The sequence below is a fragment of the Aquarana catesbeiana genome, linkage group LG02, assembly GCF_042186555.1.
Source record: "Aquarana catesbeiana isolate 2022-GZ linkage group LG02, ASM4218655v1, whole genome shotgun sequence".
NCBI classification, from domain to species: Eukaryota; Metazoa; Chordata; class Amphibia; order Anura; family Ranidae; genus Aquarana; species Aquarana catesbeiana.
Genome location: NC_133325.1, coordinates 527,732,622 through 527,757,715, shown reverse-complemented (window position 1 = coordinate 527,757,715; position 25,094 = coordinate 527,732,622). Strand labels below are relative to the sequence as shown.

The 25,094-nt window shown below is 46.2% G+C and overlaps 1 long non-coding RNA gene across 1 annotated transcript; it reads right to left on the bottom strand.

Annotated features, from left to right (window-relative positions):
• Window positions 1-8,608: 8,608 nt before the first annotated feature.
• On the bottom strand, window positions 8,609-10,006 carry LOC141130002 (uncharacterized). Its single transcript, XR_012241941.1, has 3 exons — window positions 9,711-10,006; window positions 8,743-8,872; window positions 8,609-8,660 (listed from the first exon to the last, which is right to left on the bottom strand). It is a non-coding gene; the product is annotated as an uncharacterized lncRNA (long non-coding RNA).
• Between the last annotated feature and the right edge of the window lie 15,088 nt (window positions 10,007-25,094).

The following is a 25,094-nucleotide window of genomic DNA, read 5'->3' as shown; positions in this document are numbered from 1 at the left end:
TTTGGGCTTTACGCTGCTTAGCAATCGTAACTTCTGCTTTTGTTCTTCAAACTGCGTGGGTTTCCTCCGGGTACTCCGGTTTTCTACCACACTCCAAAGACATGCTGTTAGGTTTATTGGCTTCTCAGAATCAGCAGCAGTCTTTAAGGGATCAGTCCCAAGAAACACATGGACTTGTACGTGGCTGGGAAGAGGTGGCTGCGGACCATGTTGTCCTCAGTGACCCAGAGTACTCCGGACCGAATGCCTCAGCTACGCTGCATGGCCTCTCTGATCCTGCAAAGCCTGCGTAAGGATCCTCGTATTCGTGGTATCAAGGAGAAGGACCAATACTGGCTGGCAACCCTCCTTGATCCACGTTACAAGGGTAAGGTTGCGGACCTTATTTTGCCATCGCAGAGGGAGCAGAGGATAAAACATCTTCGGGAGGCCTTGCAGAAAGATCTGTGCAATGCGTTCCCAGAGACTGGGAGGTTACAAACTCCTGTTTCTGGACAACGTGTTGCTGAGGCTTCGGTCAGTCAAAAAAGGAGCGTTGGAGAAGGTGGCCATCTGACCGATGTGTTCAGACAATTTTTTAGTCTGCAGCCCCAAGGTATGATCGGTTCCAGCAACCATCGGCAGCGTCTGTTTTACATGGTGCAGGAATACCTAGGGGCAAGATCTGACTTGGAAACCATTCCCACCGAAATTCCTCTGGGTTACTGGGTCTTGAGGATGGATCACTGGCCAGAGCTTGCACAGTATGCAATTGATCTACTGGCCTGTCCTGCATCCAGCGTTCTTTCGGAACGCACATTCAGTGCTGCTGGAGGCTTTGTAACCGATCACAGGGTGCGTCTGTCCACCGACTCGGTCGATTGACTGACCTTCATAAAAATGAATCAGTCTTGGATCACCACCAGCTACCAAGCACCTGATGCTGATGTAACCGAATAATTTTTTTGAAATCTCAGATCCCTTCAAAGACTGCCTATGCTGATGCTGAGTGACTATGCTGTTATGCTGAGTAATTATCCTCTTCCTCCTCAATGATCATGCTGATAGCTTGTAAGAACATTGTTGGTTCTGGGCCCCGCCACCAGTGCCTAATAGGGCTTCGCATCTTCACTGGTCTCACGATTCGATTCGATTACGATTATCTGGTCAACGATTCGATTCGATTCGATTCCGCGATGCATCACGATGCATCACGATTACCGACGAGCTCCCACTTCCGCTTGGGCTGCCTAGGCGGCCCTTCTTCCCTGCAATCTTCTGGGACACATCACAGTTCCCAGAAGATTGCCCGGCTGTGCAGGACAGCGCAGTGAGACATGCGCACCCGGCTGTGAAGCTGCAAGCTGTCACAGCCGGATGCCCACAGTAATATTGCCAGCGCCGTGGACAGGCAGGGGAGAGAATGGAGGGTTTGGGTGGCCACGTCGCTGGATTGTGGGACAGGTGAGTGTCTTTTTATTAAAAGTCAGAAGATACACTTTTTTTGTAGCTGCTGACTTTTAATAAACAATAAATTTACTAGGCGGCCCCTCCCTGCCAGCGATCTTCTGGGTCCCAGAAGATGGGCTGGCCAATGGCAGAGCGCAGTGCGGCTCGTGCAGTCTGCGCCCGGCTGTGAAGCCATAAGCTGTCACAGGCGGGTGTCACTGCCCACAGTAGATATGACGGCGCCGAGGAGAGGGAGAGGAGCGAGGCTCCGTGCGGCCGCATCGATGGACCGTGGGACAGGTGAATGTCTGATTATTAAAAGTCAGCAGCTACACTTTTTGTAGCTGCTGACTTTTAATAAACTAAAAAAAGGGTGGAACTCCACTTTACGTAGTGCACTAATCTGGTGCACAACAAGGTACAGGAATTCACACACACGGCTGCTGGAAGGTCAGGAGGGATTACAATCCACAACTGACAAACAGCCCCGTGAAGTTCCTCTACTGTCTCTGTGACATTTCTCTGGGCTCCCCTGTTTGCACCTTCCAGCACACTAGGAGTTAACACAGTGGAATGTGCAAACTGGGAGGGGGGCAGAGAAATAATGTCACACAGCACATGTAGGAGACAGTGTAAGTAGAATACAAACACACTTGTACTCTACATACAGCTGATAAAATACCTGTGTGGTAAAAAAAATGCAGTTAAAATCCATTAAGTGCCCACTGCTGTATCTGCATTTTAAAATTTATGCAGCTGCATATCTTATTTTTGTCTGTGTAAATATAAATAACTGTGTCTTTGTCAAAATGGCTTTTGTTAATAAATACAATTGTAATCCATTAAGTGGTGATCGCTGTGTGTGTTTTTTTTTAAAATATATGCATCATACCTCGTTTTTTTAGTCTGTGTGTAAAACTGTATAAGCCGGTCATGTGACTGCTCAGTCCGGTCCGCATCTCTCTCCTCTGTCTCATGTCTCTCTGATTCTCCTGATGTCAGTGGGAGTTCTCAGCCCCGCCCACCAACTGTAGCTATCAGATCAGAAGAGAGGTGGGCGGGGCTGCGGTCAGGAGGGACAGAGAGGAGAGGGGCGGGCCGGACCGAGCAGTCACATGTACGCCGGATATACAGTTATATACACAACTAAAAACGAGGTATGAAGCTACATATATTTTTAAAAAAAACACATACAGCGATCACCACTGAATGGATTACTATTGAATTTAATAGCAAAAGCCATTTTGACAAAAAACGCTTGGAGTACACTTCCGGGAGGGGCGGGGCAAGTCGGGATGACGTCACACCCGACATCGATGTTTAGGGGGGCTTGCATCGATGCCGCATCGGGGACCCCCGAATCGCGATGCATCGATGCAGCGATTAAATTCCACACCCCTAGTGCCTAAGGCCCAATTTTTCAGCCCCTGTTTAACAGGGGCGTGTAATTACAATTTTTGATGCAATTCTTTTGCAGCAGGGCTAGTTCCTGCGCTCCAACTAGAGTATCTGTGAGGGGTTGCAGTGTTGTGGCACCAGCACCAGTGCCTAAGGCCCAATTTTTCAGCCCCTGTTCAACAGGGACATGTAATTAGAATTCTTGATCTAATATTTCACAGCAGGGCCCGTTTCTGCACCCACCAAGAGTAACTGTGAAGACTTACAGTGTTGTGCCACCAGCACCACCACCACCAAAGGCCCAATTTTTCTGGCCCTGTTCAACAGGGGCATGTAATTACAATTCTTGATCTAATATTTCACAGCAGGGCCCTGTGAGGGCTTACAGTGTTGTGGCCACAACAACACCTAAGGCCCAAATTTCTGCTGAGTATATAGGGCAGGCCCCTACTTTCAAACATCCAACTTACAAAGGACTCCTACTTGCAAACGGAAGGAGACAACAGGAAGTGAGATGAAATCTACCCCATAGGAAGGGAAATTCTCTCTTGTAAGAGTTAATATAGGAAAAACTTTTCTCCTTTCCACTGATGCTTTATCACCAATCCTTGTTTCACTAAAAACCCCAAATTTTCAAAAAAGATGAAATCTTCTGAAGAGGAGCACAGACAGCAAAACAAATGTCACAGGGGTGATAACCCTTCCCTATGTTTTCCAAAAAGCTTAAAAACAGATTTTTTGGCTGGAGCTACACTTTAAAAATGTACCAGTTCAAAATTACAAACAGATTCTACTTAACAACAAACCTACAGTCCCTGTCTTGTTTGCACTGCCTGTATACTGCTGTTCAGAGTATATAGGGCCTGGGGGCCCCACACCTTTCCTTTTTTAATTTGGGTGCGGGGTTCCCCTTAATATCCATACAAGACCCAAAGGGCCTGGTAATGGACTTGGGGGTACCCATGCCATTTGTCTCAATGATTTTCATCCATATTGCCAGGACCCGACATTACATTAATGCCGCAAGCAGTTTTAAATGACTTTTTTTCCTTTAAAAATGTCATTTTGTGCAGGGACTGTTCTAAGCACGGGAAACATGCGCCACTTTACAGGCATACTATAGACACCCCCAGGTACGATATTTAAAGGAATTTTTCACATTTTTTTTGTTTACTTTAAGCATAATTAAAATCACTGTTCCCGAAAAAACAGCAGTTTTTAAAAGTTTTTTTTGCATTGATACATGTCCCCTGGGGCAGGACTCGGGTCCCCAAACCCTTTTTAGGACAATACCATGAAAATTAGCCTTTAAAATGAGCACTTTTGATTTCGAATGTTCGAGTCCCATAGACGTCAATGGGGTTCTAACGTTCGTGTGAATTTTCGGTCCGTCCACAGGTTCTGGTGCAAACCGAATTTGGAGGTGTTTGGCTCATCCCTAATTGACGCTATCCTGGATGAGAGACCACTGGAAAGCTAAGCATCTCTGCCTTTAGTTTCACTTTAAAATATTATGCAAAATGTACAGTTATAAATAAAGTTGCGCTAAGTTAAATAATCTCTTTAAAGAGACCAAGTGAAGGTGAAACAAACAAAATAAATCAACCAAATAATACAAACATATGCAGTAAATAAATTGAATATTGAAAGTAAGTGTCCATATGCATCAATAGTGCGAAATACAAAAATAAAAATATGAAAATAAAATGAATGTCCATATACACCAATAGTGCAGGAAATAGCGTCCGTTAAAAATGTGTACACAATTGATAAATGTGTGGAGGAATGGGTAAATTTTGGCAATGAGGACCACAACAGGTAGGAATTCCAGGTGACCGCCTTCGCCCTTTAATGCCACAACTGACAAAAAGGGGTCTCAACCTGGAAGTGAAGCTCTATATATGAGAACCCTTACCAGAACTGGTGGACCCCCTAAAGAGCAGGGTCATAAAATCAGACAGATTAAGCCCTCTGCAGGGACACGTGGATCCTCCAATGTCTCCGATCCTTCAATTGCCTCAGATAGTTGGTGGAGAATTCGCCAAAATGCGATGATGGATCAGATGGATGTTCACAATCTCGAAAAAACACACTCGGGCTTAAAGCCACGAGTGAGCAAACAGAGAGGGACTCCGATCGTGTAGTACAGTGATGGCGAACCTTGGCACCCCAGATGTTTTGGAACTACATTTCCCATGATGCTCATGCACTCTGCAGTGTAGTTGAGCATCATGGGAAATGTAGTTCCAAAACATCTGGAGTGGCAAGGTTTGCCATCACTGGTGTAGTAGATTAAAAAATAGAGCTCTCAGGTCTGTGTCTCAGCTCTGAGCACAACTTTATTTATAACTGTACACTACCACTATTAGATATTAGATGGTTTTTGGTTGCTGCTCTTTATTTTATTCTAAGCGCTGTATTTTCTTAATTTTATATTATGCAAAATGTATCCATAATATGATGATTTAGTCCTCATGCACATGGACGTTTTAAAAAATGAGCTGTAAAGCTAGGTTCGACGCCTGGAAAAACCGGCGTTAAAAACGCGATTTTTACCGCGTTTTGCATTAGCGTTTTTGCGCGTTTTTGCGCGTTTTTTAGCGTTAGCGCTAAGTAGCGTTTCTTAATGAAAAACACATCTCTCAGCTATATACACTCCCAAATTTCCCACAATGCCACAGAAACCAAAGAAAATATGTTAATGAGCATGTGTCGGTGCCATTTTGGTAGGAGAGAGAGAGGAGAGAGTGTTTCAGAGTCTGTTTGAGTTTTGTGTATTTTTCTGAGAAATATGGATCCTGTCATCCAGAAGATCGATGAGGCAATCCTTCTGATTGTTTTGCGGAGGCTGCGGAGAAGGAGACAGGAGGAGGAGAGAAGCAGCAGACGTCAATTTTGGGTGCATCCAATGGTATCCAATCGGTTTTCTACGGGGTACTTTGGCAATATTTATTCCCAACTGCGCTCATATCCGATAAAAATTCTTTAACTTTATAAGGATGTCAGTGCCGCTCTTTGATGACCTGTTGGAGAGGCTCAGGCCAAGGCTCACAAGGATGGACACTGTGATGCGTAGCTCTGTGTCTCCGGAGGAACGGATGCTAGTGACACTCAGGTAAGTGAATACACATATGGGAATAGGGTTAGGGTTAGGAGACAGGGTTCGGGTTAGGGGTTAGGGTTATGGGTTAGGGTTAGGGGATAGGGTTAGGGGTTAGGAGATAGGATTAGGGGATAGGGTTAGGGGATAGGGTTAGGGTTAGGGGATAGGGTTAGGGGATAGGGTTAGGGGATAGGGTTAGGGGATAGGGTTAGGGTTAGGAGATAGGGTTAGGGGATAGGGTTAGGGGATAGGGTTAGGGGATAGGGTTAGGGGATAGGGTTAGGATTAGGAGATAGGGATAGGGGATAGGGTTAGGGGTTAGGGTTAGGAGATAGGGTTAGGGGTTAGGGTTAGGAGATAGGGTTAGGGGATAGGGTTAGGGGATAGGGGTTAGGGTTAGGGGTTAGGGTTAGGAGATAGGGTTAGGAGATAGGGTTAGGGTTAGGGGATAGGGTTAGGGGTTAGGAGATAGGGTTAGGGGATAGGGTTAGGGGTTAGGAGATATGGTTAGGGGTTAGGGCTAGGGGTTAGGGTTAGGAGATAGGGTTAGGGGATAGGGTTAGGAGATGGGGTTAGGGGATAGGGTTAGGGTTAGGGGTTAGGGTTAGGAGATAGGGTTAGGGGATAGGGTTAGGGGATAGGGTTAGGGGATAGGGATAGGGTTAGGGTTAGTGGTTAGGGTTAGGAGATAGGGTTAGGGTTAGGAGATAGGGTTAGGGGATAGGGTTAGGGGTTAGGAGATAGGGTTAGGCTTAAGGGTAGGGTTAGGACTTAGGGTTAGGGTTAGTTATGTTTATATTTTTCTCTTTCAATAACTAAATTTATTATGTTATCTTAGGTTCCTTGCCACGGGACAAAGTTATGCTTCCTTGTATCATTACTTCCTCCTTGGCCTCTCAACGGTGTCAAAAATAATAAAGGAAACATGTGTGGCAATATGGGAGGAATTGCATAACATTGTAATGCCAGAGCCAACAGAAGACATCTGGGAATCAGTTGTGGACACTTTTTGGGAAAAAACTCAGTTCCCAAATTGTATAGGAGCCCTTGATGGGAAACACATCAGGGTGAAGAAGCCTCCCCACCCTGGATCGTCATATTTTAATTATAAAAAATATTTTTCGGTGGTCCTCCTGGCATTGTCCGATGCACACCTTAAATTTCTTTTTGTTGATGTGGGAGCATATGGAAGCCAAGGTGACGCCCGCATATTCCGCGAGTCAGCCTTCGGACGTCGTCTACATGAGGGACGACTCAATATTCCTGAAAGCAGGCCTCTACCCTGCACTGAAGAACCCAGCTTGCCATTAGTCATGGTGGCAGATGAGGCCTTTGGACTGGCTGAAAATCTTATGAGGCCATACAGTGGCAGTGGTCTCAGCCGGCGACAAAAAATCTACAATTATCAGCTCAGCCGTGCACGCCGTGCTGTTGAATGTGCATTCGGGGTGTGCACGGCCAAATGGCGAGTTTTGCTGACAAGTATGCAATTGGATGTTGACAACACCATTAAAGTCGTCCTGGCATGCTGCGTTCTGCACAATTTTCTGCGGGACATTGACAGAAATAATGTTGAACAGGAGCCCATTAACCAACTTCAGAGGGTTCAATTTATGGACTTGTGTTCAACTGCACATGTCATGAGCATTCGAAACCAATTTGCAGAATTTTTTGAATCCCCTGATGGAGAGGTATCATGGCAAAATGATTATGTCTAAAAAATATTTGGAATACATCTACCTTTGCTTGCTTGTGTTTTTTGAAATAAAGCATTTCAAAATTAAATTTTGTTATTTTTATGTCCATTTATCAATGATTGTTCAACAAGTCAATTTGACTCTGCCTTCGGGGTAAGCCTAGGCTAAGCCCAAAAAAGAGCTAGCTTACGCTTGTCCGAAGGCAGAGTACGATAGAGTCCTTTGCACTCTGCCTTCAGGGCAAGCAGAGTGAGTGCAAAGGCGTGCTGTTGTGCATCATATAAAAGACAAATTGAACACATTTTATTTTTTAAGCAAAAAACATATTTATTAAAGGATTGGGATCACAACTGGTATTTCAAGCAAAAAAAAAATTTATTTTGGGATCACAACTGGTGATAGGTGGTGGTGGATGCTTGATCAATTTGGGGATGTGGGGATTGGGGACGGGGTAATGGTTGGGCCTGGCGATCACTCCCAAAATCTTGCTGGTAGCGGGGTACAGGGTATGATCGCTGAAAATGGGAGGTGGAAGGTGGGAATTCAGCATAGGAGTGCGGGGTATAGAACAAGGTCTGGGACGGGATAGGTGGTGGTTGGAGTTGAGGAGGGGGCTGATAGTGAGAGGGGGGTGCTAGCACTGCTGAGGTCCCAGGGGCCATTGGGGGATCATGAGAAACATTATATGGATCGCATGGAGGTGGCCCGCCACTTAATTTTGCATGTCAGTATTGCATTGCAATAGCGTACATGCGATCCATACAAAGCTTCTCTTGGTCTCCCCCAATGTCCTCCAGGATGTGGTAAAGGCTGCAGCAGAAGCAGGCGCGTGGGTTGTTGGTGTCTAAAAAGGCATCCATACTGCGCCTCTCCTGCCGCACTTCCTGCAGCAGTGCTAGCACTCTGTCATCAGCCTCCGGATTGAACCCGCCCCTCCTCTGACGTCCACGCCCACGGCCACAAACACCGCCACGACTGCACTGCTCTCCACCTTGCTGACTGGCAGGAGACGCGGATTCCAAAGCCCTCGATTCCTGCAAAAGAACAAAAATGTTTACTTTGACATGTACATGGACAGACACACAATGAGATAGACAGGCAGACCTAAGCAGTTACCTCGTCTGTGCACTCAACACCTCCCTCGCTGATTGGACGTGGAGATCCAGTGCTTGTCATGGGACTGCTTGGTCTCTCAACCTCCGCCTCTTCTGCATCCACCTCTCTCAGTCTAATGTTAGAAGTTGTCCTGCAGACAATACAAAATGTATACGTAACTACTTCAGCCCGGACCATTTAGCTGGCCAAAGACCCGAGCACTTTTTGCGATTTGTCACAGCGTCGCTTTAACAATGGTGGTCGTGCAACGTGGCTCCCCAAAAAATTTACGTCCTTTTTTTCCCCTCAAACAGACCTTTTTTTAGGTGGTATTTGATCACCTCTGGGTTTTTTTTTGTTTGTTTTTTTCGGAGCTATAAAAAAGAGTGTAAATTTTTTTTAATAATTTTGAATTTAAGTTTTTTTAAGTAATAAATATCCCCCAAAAAATAAATAAATCTAAAATTATTTTTGGTTTAGGCCAATATGTATTCTTCTACAGATTTCAGTTAATAAATTTTTTTTTATCAAAAGTTTTAGCGTCTATGAAATAGGGGAGAGTTTTATGGCATTTTTCTTACTAATTTTTATTTTATTAGTAATGGGGGCGATCAGCGATTTTTAGCCTGACTGCGACAATATGGCGGACACATTGGACAATTTTGACACATTTTTGGGAAAATTGTCATTTTTACAGCGATCAGTGCGATTAAAATTGCAATGATTACTGTAAAAATTACACTGGCATTGAATGTGTTAACCTCTTCCTCTCCTTGAGACGATCGCCGGTGTGCTCGCAATGGGAAAGCGCACCGCCAAGGCGGCAACTTAAAAGGGACGTACAGGTACGCCCATTTGTGCAGCCGTGCCATTCTGCCGACGTATATGCACACGTGGCGTTCGGAAAGTGGTTACAATAGCCATGGAACATACTGCCTGAAAAGCAATGTACATAGGCAAATATATTAAAAAAAAAAAAAAAAACTTACGGTCTGGTATGGCTCTGCATATTTTGCCGTAAGAAGAGCAGATTGGTGTGGTAGACGTGTGGTCTCTTAGTTGGCGCTGGTGCTCCACTACGTGCCGCCTTGTCCTCGTCCGTGAGGTCCCTTCTGACAAGGTCACGTAGGGACTTCCAGCGGCGCTGTAGAATTTTGGCTAAAATAACATGGAAAACAAAGGGTTAAATATGCAATCTTCATTTACATTACACACAAACAGATCATGCATTCAAGGAAAATAGACTTACTTATTTCCTTTTTTTCTGCATTTCGCAATTCTTCCCAGCCAGGGGTAATGGCAGCACTGATGTCCTCCCAGGCTTTTACTTTGCGGATGTGGTCTCCATGAAGTGGATGTGCCACATCCCACAGTTCAGGATGGGCCTGTACAGCGCTTATCAGCTCCACTTGTGACACAGAACTTGCCATCTTGAAATCACTAAGCACAGTCACACGGCTGTGCAAAGGACTCTTGGGTAATGTCCAAATAGGAATTTCCTGTGTCCAGACAGGAATTTCCTGTTTTTACAGAAATTACAGTGTCCAATCATCTTTTTTGTGCAAAAAAACGCCGGAGCTAAAAAACGCGGAAAAACGCCGCGGTCGCGTTTTTGCGCATTTTTCCGCATTTCGCGTTTTTACAGCTCTAGCGCCGTGCCTCGGAACGCACTGGTCCTGGGTTTTTTTTACAGCTTAAAAATGCCTAGGCCATTTGCAGCTCAAAAACGTCTAGGTGGGCATGAATCCATAGACTAACATAGACAGGCGTTTTTAAGCTGTAAAAAACGCTCAAAAACGCGGCTGTAAAAACGTCCATGTGCATGAGGACTTACTATATTATAATGAAATGGATTATTAACCAATGCTAGGGTTTTAACTATTTATGTCTCAATCTTACCTAGATTAAGGTGACCAGATTTTTAAAATGAAATCCGGGGACATATTTATTTATTTTTTTGGCAAATAGTGAACTATTTTATAAGCATATTTTCCTCAAATGATATATACAGTGTATGTGGTATGTATTTATGGAATGAGTGTATGATATATATGTTGTTTTTGGAAATCATTACATACCAGCCCCATAGCATTATTATACCAGCCCAACCGCTAACGTCATTATTTTCTTGTTCATAAAAGGGAAAACCATGCATTTTAAAGCACGTTTGAAGAGTGTATTATACTCACCAGTGCTCATCAGTAGGGATGAGCTTCGTGTTCGAGTCGAACCCATGTTCGACTCGAACATCGTCTGTGTGGCACGTCACGGCATTCGTGTGGTGCGTCACGGCCCATAATTCACTGCGGCATCGCAGTGCATTGCTGGCTGATGATTGGCCAAGCATGCACTATGACCCGCATGCTTGGCCAATCACAGCGCCGTCTGAACAGAGAGCCGTAATTGGCCAAAGCCAAGGAGGCTTTGGCCAATTATGGCTCAGGGGATTTAGCACACGCCCCACACTATATAAGGCCGCCTGCACGGCGGCCCTGTGTAGTGTGTGTTCCGGCGTTCATAGATAGAGAGAGAGAGACAGACAGTGTCACTTGATTTGAGTTAGATAAATTAGGCAGAACAGTCAGTCAGTTAGCTGCACTTACAGTGTATTGTGTATATATATGCATCCCAGGTGTTGCATATATATATATATATACACTGTATTCAGTTTAGCTAGATCTGTTCCTGTTATCTTCTTACTGACAGGCAGGCTTGTCTTGTTACAGTATTTACAGCTACCTGAAGAAAATTGCTGGTGTTCTTTTGATCCTATTAGTACCACATTTAGGCAGCTAGACTATTTACAGTTAGTGCAGTGCGTCCTGCTCACAGTGTTCAGCTAAAACTACAAGTTAGTGGGGTGCGTCCTGCTCACAGTGTTCAGCTAAACCTACAAGTTAGTGGGGTGCGTCCTGCTCACGGTGTTCAGCTAAACCTACAAGTTAGTGTGGTGCGTCCACCTCACAGTGTTCAGCTAAACCTACAAGTTAGTGCGGTGCGTCCTGCTCACAGTGTTCAGCTAAAACTACAAGTTAGTGCGGTGCGTCCACCTCACAGTGTTCAACTAAACCTAGAAGTTAGTGCTGTGCGTCCTGCTCACAGTGTTCAGCTAAAACTACAAGTTAGTGCTGTGCGTCCTCCTCACAGTGTTCAGCTAAACCTACAAGTTAGCGTAGTGAGACCTCTGCACAGTGTTCATCTAAAGCTACAAGTTAGTGCAGTGCATCCTGCTCACAGTGTTCAGCTAGATCCGTTCCTGTTATCTTCTTACTGACAGGCAGGCTTGTCTTGTTACAGTATTTACAGCTACCTGAAGAAAATTGCTGGTGTTCTTTTGATCCTATTAGTACCACAGTCAGGCAGCTAGACTATTTACAGTTAGTGCAGTGCGTCCTGCTCACAGTGTTCAGCTAAAACTACAAGTTAGTGGGGTACGTCCACCTCACAGTGTTCAGCTAAACCTAGAAGTTAGTGCGGTGCGTCCTGCTCACAGTGTTCAGCTAAAACTACAAGTTAGTGCTGTGCGTCCTGCTCACAGTGTTCAGCTAAACCTACAAGTTAGTGTGGTGCGTCCTCCTCACAGTGTCCAGCTAAACCTACAAGTTATTTTTTTGCGAGCTCTGCACAGTGTTCAGCTAAAGCTACCTGTAGAAGGTTGGTGGTGTTCTCATACTACAGGCAGGCAGTTGATTTTGCTAGCTGCAGTATCAATATATATATATATATATATATATATATATATATATATATCCCAGCTTAGTGCAGCTACAGGCCATTAGTATGTCTGGAAGGCCAAGAAGGAGAGGCAGACAGTCACAAGCCAATAAGAGAGGGCAAGCAGGCTCTGTGTCTAGTGCTGGTCGTGGAGACGGTGCATCCTCATCAGCACGTGGCCGTGGGACACGCTTGGCCTTTTTTTCGGCAGCTGGCCGTGTTAAACCGCAACATGCAGAAGACTTGGTCGAGTGGATGACCAGGCCGTCCTCATCCTCTCTCACCCATGCCCAAGGTACTTTGTCTGGCAAAGCAGCGGCCTCTTCCCTCGGCTCAATGTCATCAGTGACTCCTTCCCTAGCCCCACCATGTCCTCCTGAGGAATCCCTCGAACTGTTTGACCACAGTGCTGGGTACATGCTCCAGGAGGATGCCCAGCGTTTGGAAGGCTCTGATGATGATATTGAGCTCGATGAAGGCAGTAACGTGAGCATGGACAGAGGGGGTGCCCAAGAAGGACAGCAATCTGGCAGTCATGCTCCCCCTGCTGCAGCATACTGCCAGGTTTGCTCCAGTGATGAGGAGGGAGAGGATGATGAGGTCACTGACTCAACGTGGGTGCCTGATAGGAGAGAGGAGGAGGAGGAGGCGGCACATCACCAACGAGGCAGCATGCTCTCCAGGGGCCAGCCTAAGGGCAGCACCTTGACTGCATCACACCCCAAAGCTCCACATGTGCAGGGCGCTGCAGTCTCTGCGCGTTATTCAAAAAGTTCTTTGGTGTGGGCCTTTTTTGAGACGAGTGCATCAGATTGCACCGCTGCTATTTGCAACATATGTCTCAAGCGTATCTCGCGTGGCCAAAACATCTCCCGCTTGGGTACCACATGCTTGACCAGACATATGTTGACCTGCCATGCAGTTCGTTGGCAAGCGTATCTAAAAGATCCACACCAAAGAACAAAGAGGACCTCTCCTTGCTCCTCATCAGCTGAGATCTCCAACCCCACTATACCTTCAGTCCTCTCTGAGACCTGCACTGAGAGGAATGAAGGTGTAGAATTAGGTGTGTCACAGCCAAGTACTTGTGGGCAATCTGCTTTTGATACACCGACGTCAGAATGTACCAGGCAAATTTCCCTGCCCCAGCTGCTGCACCGCCGAAAGAAGTTTGCTCCCAGCCATCCACATGCCCAGCGGTTAAATGCTAGCTTGGCAAAATTGCTGGCACTTCAACTGCTGCCTTTTCAGTTGTTAGACTCTGCCCCCTTCCGTGAGTTTGTGGAATGTGCGGTTCCTCAGTGGCAGGTACCCAAACGCCACTTTTTCTCACGGAAGGCGATTCCGGCTCTCTATCAGCATGTGGAAGGCAATGTCCATACCTCACTGGACAGGGCGGTCAGCGGTAAGGTGCATATTACCGCTGACTCATGGTCCAGCAGGCATGGACAGGGATGTTACCTAAGTTTCACGGCGCATTGGGTGACTCTGCTGGCAGCTGGGAAGGATGCAGGACAAGGTGCAGTAGTGTTGGAGGTTGTTCCGCCACCACGCCTCCAAAATGCTAATGATTGTGACACACCTCTCTCCTCCACCCCCTCCTCTTCTTCTTCCTCCATGGCCTCTTCCTGTGCTTTGTTCTCGGAACCAGCGGTGCTCCGTAGCCGTTCAAGGGGCTACGCAAGTACGCAGGCCAAAAGATGCCATGCGGTGCTTGAGCTGGTGTGCTTGGGGGACAGGAGCCACACTGGGGCAGAGGTTCTGTCAGCTCTGCAGGGGCAGGTTCAGAGGTGGTTGACGCCACGCCAACTTAAGGCAGGAATGGTGGTTTGTGACAATGGCACCAACCTCCTCTCTGCCCTCTGACAGGGACAAATGACCCATGTGCCCTGTTTGGCTCACGTCCTTAACTTGGTGGTGCAGCGGTTCTTGGGCAGGTACCCGGGCTTACAGGATGTCCTGAGGCAGGCCAGGAAAGTCTGTGTGCATTTCCGCCGGTCATATAATGCCAGTGCTCGGCTGACGGACCTCCAAAAGGAGTTTAACCTGCCCAAGAACCGCCTAATCTGTGACATGCCCACCAGGTGGAACTCAACGTTGGCCATGCTGCAGTGGCTGCACACGCAGCAGAGGGCCATCAATGAGTAGCTGTGTGACTATGGCACCAGGACAGGGTCAGGAGAGCTTGTTTTTTTTCCCCACGCCAGTGGGCCATGATCAGGGATGCATGCACTGTCCTGTCACCATTTGAGGAGGCCACGAGGATGGTGAGCAGTGACAGTGCATGCATCAGTGACACTGTCCCCCTTGTCCACCTGTTGGAGCACACGCTGCGTGGAATAATGGACAGGGCACTTGAGGCAGAACAGAGGCAGGAAGAGGAGGACTTCCTTAGCTCTCAAGGCCCCCTTTATCCAGACAGTGTTCCTGCGTGCCCGCTGATCACGCAGGAAGAGGAAGAGGAGGAGGAGGAGGAGGAGGAGGAAGATTGTGTCAGTATGGAGGTGGAGCCTGGCACTCAGCATCAGCAGCAGTCTTTAAGGGATCAGTCCCAAGAAACACATGGACTTGTACGTGGCTGGGAGGAGGTGGCTGCAGACCATGTCGTCCTTAGTGACCCAGAGGACTCCGGACCGAATGCCTCAGCAAACCTAAGCTGCATGGCCTCCCTGATCCTGCAAAGCCTGCGTAAGGATCCTCGTATTCATGGTATCAAGGAGAAGGACCAATACTGGCTGGCAACCCTCCTTGATCCACGTTACAAGGGTAAGGTTGCGGACCTTATCTTGCCATCACAGAGGGAGCAGAAGATGAAACATCTTCGGGAGGCCTTGCAGAAAGGTCTGTGCAACGCGTTCCCAGAGACTGGGAGGTTACAAACTCCTGTTTCTGGACAACGTGTTGCTGAGGCTTCGGTCAGTCAAAGAAGGAGCGGTGGAGAAGGTGGCCGTCAGACAATTTTTTGGTCCGCAGCCCCAAGGTATGATCGGTTCCAGCAACCATCAGCAGCGTCTGTTTTACATGGTGCAGGAATACCTAGGGGCAGGATCTGACTTGGACACCTTTCTCACCGAAAATCCTCTGGGTTACTGGGTCTTGAGGATGGATCACTGGCCAGAGCTTGCACAGTATGCAATTGAGCTACTGGCCTGTCCTGCATCCAGCGTTCTTTCGGAAAACACACATTCAGTGCTGCTGGAGGCTTTGTAACCGATCACAGGGTGCGTCTGTCCACCGACTCGGTCGATCGACTGACCTTCATTAAAACATCTTTTTTTGAAATCTCAGATCCCTTCAAAGACTGCCTATGCTGATGCTGAGTGACTATCCCTGAGTAATTATCCTCTTCCTCCTCAATCATCACAATCCTCAATCATCACGCTGATAGCTTGTAAGAACATTTTTGGTTCTGGGCGCCACCACCAGTGCCTAAGGCCCAATTTTTCAGCCCCAGTTTAACAGGGGCATGTAATTACAATTTTTGATGCAATACTTTGCAGCAGGGCTCATTTCTGCGTTCCAACTAGAGTATCTGTGAGGGGTTGCAGTGTTGTGGCACCAGCACCAGTGCCTAAGGCCTAATTTTTCAGCCCCTGTTCAACGGGGATATGTAATTACAAGTCTTGATCTAATATTTCACAGCAGGGCCCATTTCTGCACCCACCAAGAGCGAGTGAGGACTTACAGTGTTGTGGCACCACCACCAAAGGCCCAATTTTTCTGCCCTTGTTCAACAGGGGCATGTAATTACAATTCTTGATCTAATATTTCACAGCAGGGCCCATTTCTGCACCCACCAAGAGCGAGTGAGGACTTACAGTGTTGTGGCACCAGCACCACCACCACCACCACCAAAGGCCCAATTTTTCTGTCCCTGCTCAACAGGGGCATGTAATTACAATTCTTGATCTAATATTTCACAGCAGGGCCCTGTGAGGGCTTACAGTGTTGTGGCCACAACAACACCTAATGCCCAAATTTCTGCTGAGTATATAGGGCAGGCCCCTACTTTCAAACATCTAACTTACAAACGACTCCTACTTGCAAACGGAAGGAGACAACAGGAAGTGAGATGAAATCTACCCCTAGGAAGGGAAATTCTCTCCTGTAAGAGTTAATATGGGAAAAACATTTCTCCTTTCCACTGATGCTTTCCAATCCTTGTTCCACAAAAAAACCCCAAATTTTCAAAAAACATTTGTCATTGGGACAAAAAGTGAGGTGAAATCTTCTGTAGAGGAGGAAAGACAGCAAAACAAATGTCACAGGGGTGATAAGCCTTCCCTATGTTTTCCAAAAAGCTTAAAAAAGATTTTTTGGCTGGAGCTAAACACGTTAAAAATGTACCCGTTAAAAATTACAAACAGATTCTACTTAACAACAAACCTACAGTCCCTGTCTTGTTTGCACCGCCTGTATACTGCTGTTCAGAGTATATAGGGCCTGGTGGCCCCCACACCTTTCCTTATTTTAATTTGGGTGCGGGGTTCCCCTTAATATCCATACAAGACCCAAAGGGTCTGGTAATGGTCTGGGGGGTACCCATGCTGTTTGTCTCACTGATTTTCATCCATATTGCCAGGACCCGACATTACATTAAACCCGCAAGCAGTTTTAAATTAGATTTTTTCCTTTAAAAATGACATTTTGTGCAGGGACTGTTCTAAACACGGGAAACACGCGCCACTTTACAGGCATACTATAGACACACCCCAGGTACGATATTTAAAGGAATATTTCACTTTTTTTTTTTACTTTAAGCATCATTAAAATCACTGCTCCCGAAAAAACGGCCGTTTTAAAAAGTTTTTTTTGCATCGATACAAGTCCCCTGGGGTAGGACCCGGGTCCCCAAACCCTTTTTAGGACAATACCATGCAAATTAGCCTTTAAAATGAGCACTTTTGATTTCGAACGTTCGAGTCCCATAGACGTCAATGGGGTTCTAACGTTCATGCAAATTTTCGGTCCGTTCGCAGGTTCTGGTGCGAACCGAACCGGGGGAGTGTTCGGCTCATCCCTACTCATCAGCGCAGCCTCATCAGTGCCCATCAATGCAGCCTGATCAGTGCCCATGCAGCCTCACCAGTGCCCATCAATGCAGCCTCATCAGTGCCTATCAGCGCAGCTTCACCAGTGCCCATCAATGCTGCCTTCACCAGTGCCCATCAGTGCAGCCTTATCAGTGCCCAGCAGCTCAGTCTCATCAGTGCAGCCTCACCAGTGTCCATCATTGCAGTCTCATCAGTGTCCATCAATGCAGGGTCACCAGTGCCCATCAATGCAGCATCACCAGTGCCCATCAATGCAGCCTGATCAGTGCCCATCAATGCAGCCTCACCAGTGTCCATCATTGCAGCCTCACCAGTGCCCATCAGTGCAGCCTCACCAGTGCCCATCAGTGCAGCCTCACCAGTGCCCATCAGTGCAGCCTCACCAGTGCCCATCAGTGCAGCCTCACCAGTGCCCATCAGCGCAGCCTCATCAGTGCCCATCAATGCAGCCTCACCAGTGTCCATCAATGCAGCCTCATCAGTACCCATCGGCTCAGCCTCATCAGTGCCCATCGGCTCATCCTCATCAGTGCCCATTGGCTCAGTCTCATCAGTGCCCATCAATGCAGTCTCACCAGTGTCAATCAATGCAGCTTATTCAGGGCCCATCAATGCAGCCTGATCAGTGCCCATCAATGCAGCCTCACCATTGCCATCAATGCAGCCTCACCAGTGCCCATCAGTGCAGCCTCACCAGTGCCCATCAGTGCAGCCTCATCAGTGCCCATCAATGCAGTCTCATCAGTGCCCATCGGCTCAGCCTCATCAGTGCCCATCGGCTCAGTCTCATCAGTGCCCATCAATGCAGTCTCACCAGTGTCCATCAATGCAGCCTGATCAGTGCCCATCAATGCAGCCTGATCAGTGCCCATCAATGCAGCCTCAGTAGTGTCCATCAATGCAGCCTCATTAGTGCCCTTCAACTCAGCCTCATCAGTGCCCATAAGTGCAGTCTCACCAGTGTCCATCAATGCAGTCTCACTAGTGCCCATCAGCTCAGGCTGATCAGTGCCCATCAATGCAGCCTGAGCAGTGCCTATCAGTGCAGCCTCACTAGCACCCATCAATGCAGCCTCACCAGTGCCCATCAATGCAGTCTGTTCAGTGCCTATCAATGCAGCCTGTTCAGTGCCCATCAATGCAGCCTGTTCAGTGCCCATCAATGCAACCTGTTCAGTGCCCATCAATGCAGCCTCACCACTGCCCATAAATGCAGCCTATTCAGTACCCATCAGCTCAGCCTGTTCAGTGCCCATAAATGCAGCCTGTTCAGTGTCCATGAGCTCAGCTTGATCAGTGCCCAAAAATGCAGCCTGTTCAGTGCCCATCAGCTCAGCCTGATCAGTGCCCATCAATGCAGCCTGTTCAGTGCCCACCAATGCAGCCTGTTCACTGCCCACCAATGCAGCCTGTTCACTGCCCATCAGCTCAACCTGATCAGTGACCAACAATGCAGCCTGTTCAGTGCCCATTAATGTAGCCTCACCAGTGCCCATCAATGCAGCCTCACCAGTGCCCATCAATGCAGCCTCACCAGTGCCCATCAGCTCTCCACCCCTCCCCCCTCTGAGACAGACCAAGCCCCAATGGGCCCAGCGGGACTTAATGGAGGATGGGGGGGCGCCACCACACTGGATCGACGTTTCACAGCCCAGGCCAGTGGCGTCACTAGGGTTGGTGTCACCTGGTGCAGTAAAACATGGTGCGCCAAAGATGCAGCATGCGGGACTTTTGGTGCGCTTTCAGATAATGCAGAAAAAAAGTGCAACCTAATGTAGGAAGACTCCCTTTACATTACACAGCCCCCTACCTCTGGACCCCTTTACATTACACAGTCCCTGTACCTCTGAACCCCTTCACATTACATAGCCCCCATACCTCTGGACCCCTTTACATTACAAAGCCCCAGCACCATCTGGATCCCTTTACATTACACAGCCCCCACACCTCTGGACCCCTTTACATTACACAGCCCCCGTACCTCTGGACAACTGCACATTACATAGCCCCCATACCTCTGGACCCCTTAACATTACACAGCCCCTGCACCTCTGTACCCCTTTACATTACACAGCCCCCACACCTCTGGACCCCTTTACATTACACAACTCCCCAAATTTTTTGATGTGACTCTACTTGCTTGCTGTTCCATATTTTCCTTGTTGTTTTTCCAATGCAGCTTTGAAAATGCCCACTCTAATGGTGATCAGGGATTGTGAGCAGAAACCTTCACACCATTAGTGTGAGACTATAAATAGCGTAAAGTAAAGTCTGCAAGCTACAGTCGCTTTATTGCAAATTAATCATGAGCATATTTAGAAAATAATAATTAAAATTCGGTTTATGGCTGGTTATGACCTGAATTGCACAGATACATGCTCCAAGTTCCAGATGGATTTCTGTGTAACTCCATGCGGTGCAATTTTCAGCTCATTCATTCAGGTATGAAATTACACTGGATGGCACAAAAATGTAATGCATGCACTACTTTTTCAAAAACTTACAGCACAAAATTGCATGTTACTGTGGTACCATGAGATCCGGGGCAGGCAAATGCACTGCAATTGTGATCTGCGTTTAAGGTGTTCTTAGAAAAAAAATATATATGTACACCAGCAGGAGATCACACACCCAGTGCATTTTGAACACAGTGTAGGAAACGCACACGAAACGTGGATTTCCTGCACCAGCTTTTGGTATGAACGAGCCCTTAATTATCTCAAATCATATATCACTCACAAATTGTAACAGTATTTATTTTAGTAGTTCCAGTGCTCTCATAATTTTCTTTTATTCCTGCTCTATGGATGCTTAATACACTGTAAATGTATTTTTTTTGCATCAAGGCACACGAAAATGAAAGCAGGAGTAAAATAATGATGTCAGTGGATGCAGTATTAGTCCCAGCACTTATGTCAGTGGATGCGATAATAACCCCTAGTACTGGTGTCAGTGGATGCAATATTACCCCCAGCATTGGTGTCAGTGGATGCAATATTACCCCAAGCATTGGTGTCAGTGGATGCAATAATAACCCCTAGCATTGGTGTCAGTGGATGCAATATTACCCCCAGCGTACCCTTCCACCCTCCATGCAGGAAGCTCGGATCATAGTCATTCCTAAACCGGGAAAGGATCCACAATACCCTGATTCCTACCATCCAATATCGCTTTTACAAGTGGAAATTAAAATCCTGGCTAAAATCCTTGCCTCCCGCCTAAATAAGGTTATACTTTCACTGATACACCCTGATCAAACAGGCTTTATGCCAGGAAAGAATACTGCTATAAAAATTAGACGCCTATTTATGAATCTGCAGGCATCTCATGAGGATCTAGGAAATTAAGTGGTTGTAGCCCTTGACGCAATTGATTCTGTGGAATGGAATTATCTATTGGAATACTTACGGAACTTCAGGTTTGGTCCAAACTTCATACGCTGGGTCCAGCTCCTGTACCAATCACCTAAAGCCCGGGTATTCACAAACGGATGGCTATCGGATCAGTTTCCTCTGGAAAGAGGCACCCATCAGGGGTGCCCTCTTTCGCCTTTACTTTATGCATTGGCGGCTGAACCCTTAGCCATCGCCATTAGATCTGACCCTAATATCTTGGAACTGAAAGTGGGTAATATCACTGAAAAAATTGGCCTATATGCCATTGACACAATCTTGTACTTAGCAGATTCAGGACCCTCTTTACAAGCTGCACTGTGTACCATTGAAAATATTGGGAAACACTCAGGATTGCGTATTAATTGGTTGAAATCCCAAATCTTGCCCCTTGACCACCCCCCCTCCTATAACCCCCCCTTCTCTTACCCAGGGTAACATTTCTTAAATATCTGAGAGTTATGGTAACTAGAGAGCTCAAGGATTATTATTCCCTTAATATGAAACCCCTCATTACATTGGCCTTAGCTAAACTTACTAAACACAACTAAAACACAAATCGGGACCAGACTACCTGATAAACCTGATCAAAATGATACTTCTACCTAAAATATTGTATTTGATGTGGCACGCTCCTCTATACATACCCTTGAAATTCTTTAAGATCATAGAAGCTATTCTTAACTCCTTCGTTTGGGGCCATGGTAGAAACAAGTTAGCATGAATAGTCCTTAAAAACCCAATTTCTTTAGGAGAAGCTGGCCTACCCGACTTCCTAAACTACTATCTGGCCTCCCAACTATCCCATTTTTTATTACTTCCACAAAACCGACCTTCCACGGTACCAGGCTTTAGTATGTAATAGTCCTGAACACCCTGCTCATACTCCCTTACAGTCCATTTTCTGGAGGAAAACACACTATGGCTCTCCCAGGTATAATGACAGTATACTATCTCACCACTGATGAGTATGGGAACTTGCCCTTCAAAAACGAAATATCCAGTCATCTCATTCCCATACCCCTACAGTATAACAGCAACTTACCAGAATTACTTACAGTGCCAGACCCTGTAGTATGGGCCACCCAGGGAATAACATAATAACATATTTGCACCATGTTATGACTACCTCCGGGCCCAAAACATTTCAATCACTAAAGGAAGAATTTGCTCTCCATTTGCGCTCTCTTTTTTAGACAGCTCATGCCCTACAAACACAGTTTAACTATACATATCACTCTTTGACAACCCCTCCCATACTACACACTATTTTTGGCACAGAATCTACCAAACTAAGTTCCACCCTTTATTCCACTGTCCGTCTCCCCCAAGTTACAGATTTGGCTTATAAAGTTAAAGCTCGCTGGGAGTCTGACATTGGAGCTATAGAGAACAATGACTGGGAGGAAATCTTGGATAATACTAAATTAGTCTCCCATAAAATGTCAGATAGATTGACACAATCACTTTATATACAGTGGGGCAGCCACCAATTGTGCAAGTTCTCCCACTTAAAAAGATGAGAGAGGCCTGTAATTGTCATCATAGGTATACCTCAATTATGAAAGACAAAATGTGGAAACAAATCCGGACAATCACATTGTCTGATTTTTGAAAGAATTTATTTGCAAATTATGGTGGAAAATAAGTATTTGGTCACCTACAAACAAGCAAGATTTCTGGCTCTCACAGACCTGTATCTTCTTCTTTAATAGGCTCCTCTGTCCTCCACTCATTACCTGTATTAATGGCACCTGTTTGAACTTGTTATCAGTATAAAAGACACCTGTCCACGACCTCAAACAGTCACACTCCAAACTCCACTATGGTGAAGACCAAAGAGCTGTCGAAGAACACCAGAAACAAAATTGTAGACCTGCACCAGGCTGGGAAGACTGAATCTGCAATAGGCAAGCAGCTTGGTGTGAAGAAATCAACTGTGGGAGCAATAATTAGAAAATGGAAGACATACAAGACCACTGATAATCTCCCTCGATCTGGGGCTCCACACAAGATCTCACCCCGTGGAGTCAAAATGATCACAAGAACGGTGAGAAAAAAATCCCAGAACCACACGGGGGGACCTAGTGAATGACCTGCAGAGAGCTGGGACCAACGTAACAAAAGCTACCATCAGTAACACACTACGCCGCCAGGGACTCAGATCCTGCAGTGCCAGGTCCCCCTGCTTAAGCCAGTACATGTCCGGGCACGTCTGAGGTTTGCTAGAGAGTATTTGGATGATCCAGAAGAGGATTGGGAGAATGTCATATGGTCAGATGAAACCAAAGTAGAACTGTTTGGTAGAAACACAACTCGTCGTGTTTGGAGGAGAGAGAATACTGAGTTGCAACCAAAGAACACTATACCTACTGTGAAGCATGGGGGTGGCAACATCATGCTTTGGGGCTGTTTCTCTGCAAAGGGAACAGGACGACTGATCCATGTACATGAAAGAATGAATGGGGCCATGTATCGTGAGATTTTGGAGTGCAAACCTCCTCCCATCAGCAAGGGCATTGAAGATGAAACGTGGCTGGGTCTTTCAGCATGACAATGATCCCAAACACACTGCCCGGGCAACGAAGGAGTGGCTTCATAAGAAGCATTTCAAGGTCCTGGAGAGGCCTAGCCAGTCTCCAGATCTCGACCCCATAGAAAACCTTTGGAGGGAGTTGAAAGTCCATGTTGCCCAGCGACAGCCCCAAAACATCACTGCTCTAGAGGAGTTCTGCATGGAGGAATGGGCCAACATACCAGCAACAGTGTGTGACAACCTTGTGAAGACTTACAGAAAACGTTTGACCTCTGTCATTGCCAACAAAGGATATATAACAAAGTATTGAGATGAACTTTTGATATTGACCAAATACTTATTTTCCACCATAATTTGCAAATAAATTCTTTCAAAAATCAGACAATGTGATTGTCTGGATTTGTTTCCACATTTTGTCTCTCATAGTTTATGTATACCTATGATGACAATTACAGGCCTCTCTCATCTTTTTAAGTAGGAGAACTTGCACAATTGGTGGCTGACTAAATACTTTTTTGCCCCACTGTATTTTACATCGGGCATATTTAACACCCCTAAGGATTGCCCACTACCAACCCACCCACAGCCCACTTTGCCCATTATGTGCCTCCACACCTGGATCTTTCTACCACTTAATTTGGACCTGTCCAATCATACAGACATTTTGGCTCCAGGTGATCCACTTTCTACATGATTGATGGGGTCCCCAGCGGTCCTGGACCCCAAACTGTGTCTGCCGTGCTTAATTCCAGGTTTAGAAATCGATAAATTCATTGCTACTTTCTTAAATGAAACACTTTTCATGGCAAGGAAAACAGTGGCATGGAATTGGATGCAGGAAAGCCCCCAACTGTTCAGGGTTGGAAAAAAAAGGTGAATGATGTATCGCCCTATAAAAAGTTGATTTACAGGGCGCCCACTTAAATATTCTAAGGTTTGGGATCAATGGATAAGACATATATCTAAAAGAATGGGCCTGATAGGTGATAATTAAGTGTCAGAATCTCACTGTATTTTTTTTTTTTTTCAAAAAAAAGGATTAATCTTTCCTTTTTATAAGCTATCCTACAATTATCGATATGCACAGATGTCATTGTGTTTAATAGCTTTAAGTGTATGTAACCGTTTATCCCATGTCTTTTCTCCTGTTTATTGTACCATGTACTTTACTTTTCAATAAAGTTGTTTTTTCCAATTAAAAAAAAAATATCTGAAAAGTGTGGCGTGCATTTGTATTCAGCCCCCTTTACTCTGATATCCCTAACTAAAGTCTAGTGGGACCAATTGCCTTCAGAAGTCACCTAATTAGTAAATAGAGCCCACCTGTGTGTGACTGAATCTCAGTATAAATACAGCTGTTCTGTGAAGCCCACGGAGGTTTGTTAGAGAACATTAGTGTAGAAACAGTATGATGAAGGCCAAGACAGCTCAGTGATAAAGTTGTGGAGAAGTTTAAAGCAGGGTTAGGTTATAAAAAAAAAATCCCAAGCTTTGAACATCTCACGGAGCACTGTTCAATCCATCATCCGAAAATGGAAAGAGTATGGCACTGCAATCCTACCAAGACATGGCCGTCCACCTAAACTGACAGGCCGGGCAAGTAGAGCATTCATCAGAGAAGCAGCCAAGAGGCCCATGGTAACTCTGGAGATGCTGCAGAGATCCACAGCTCAGGTA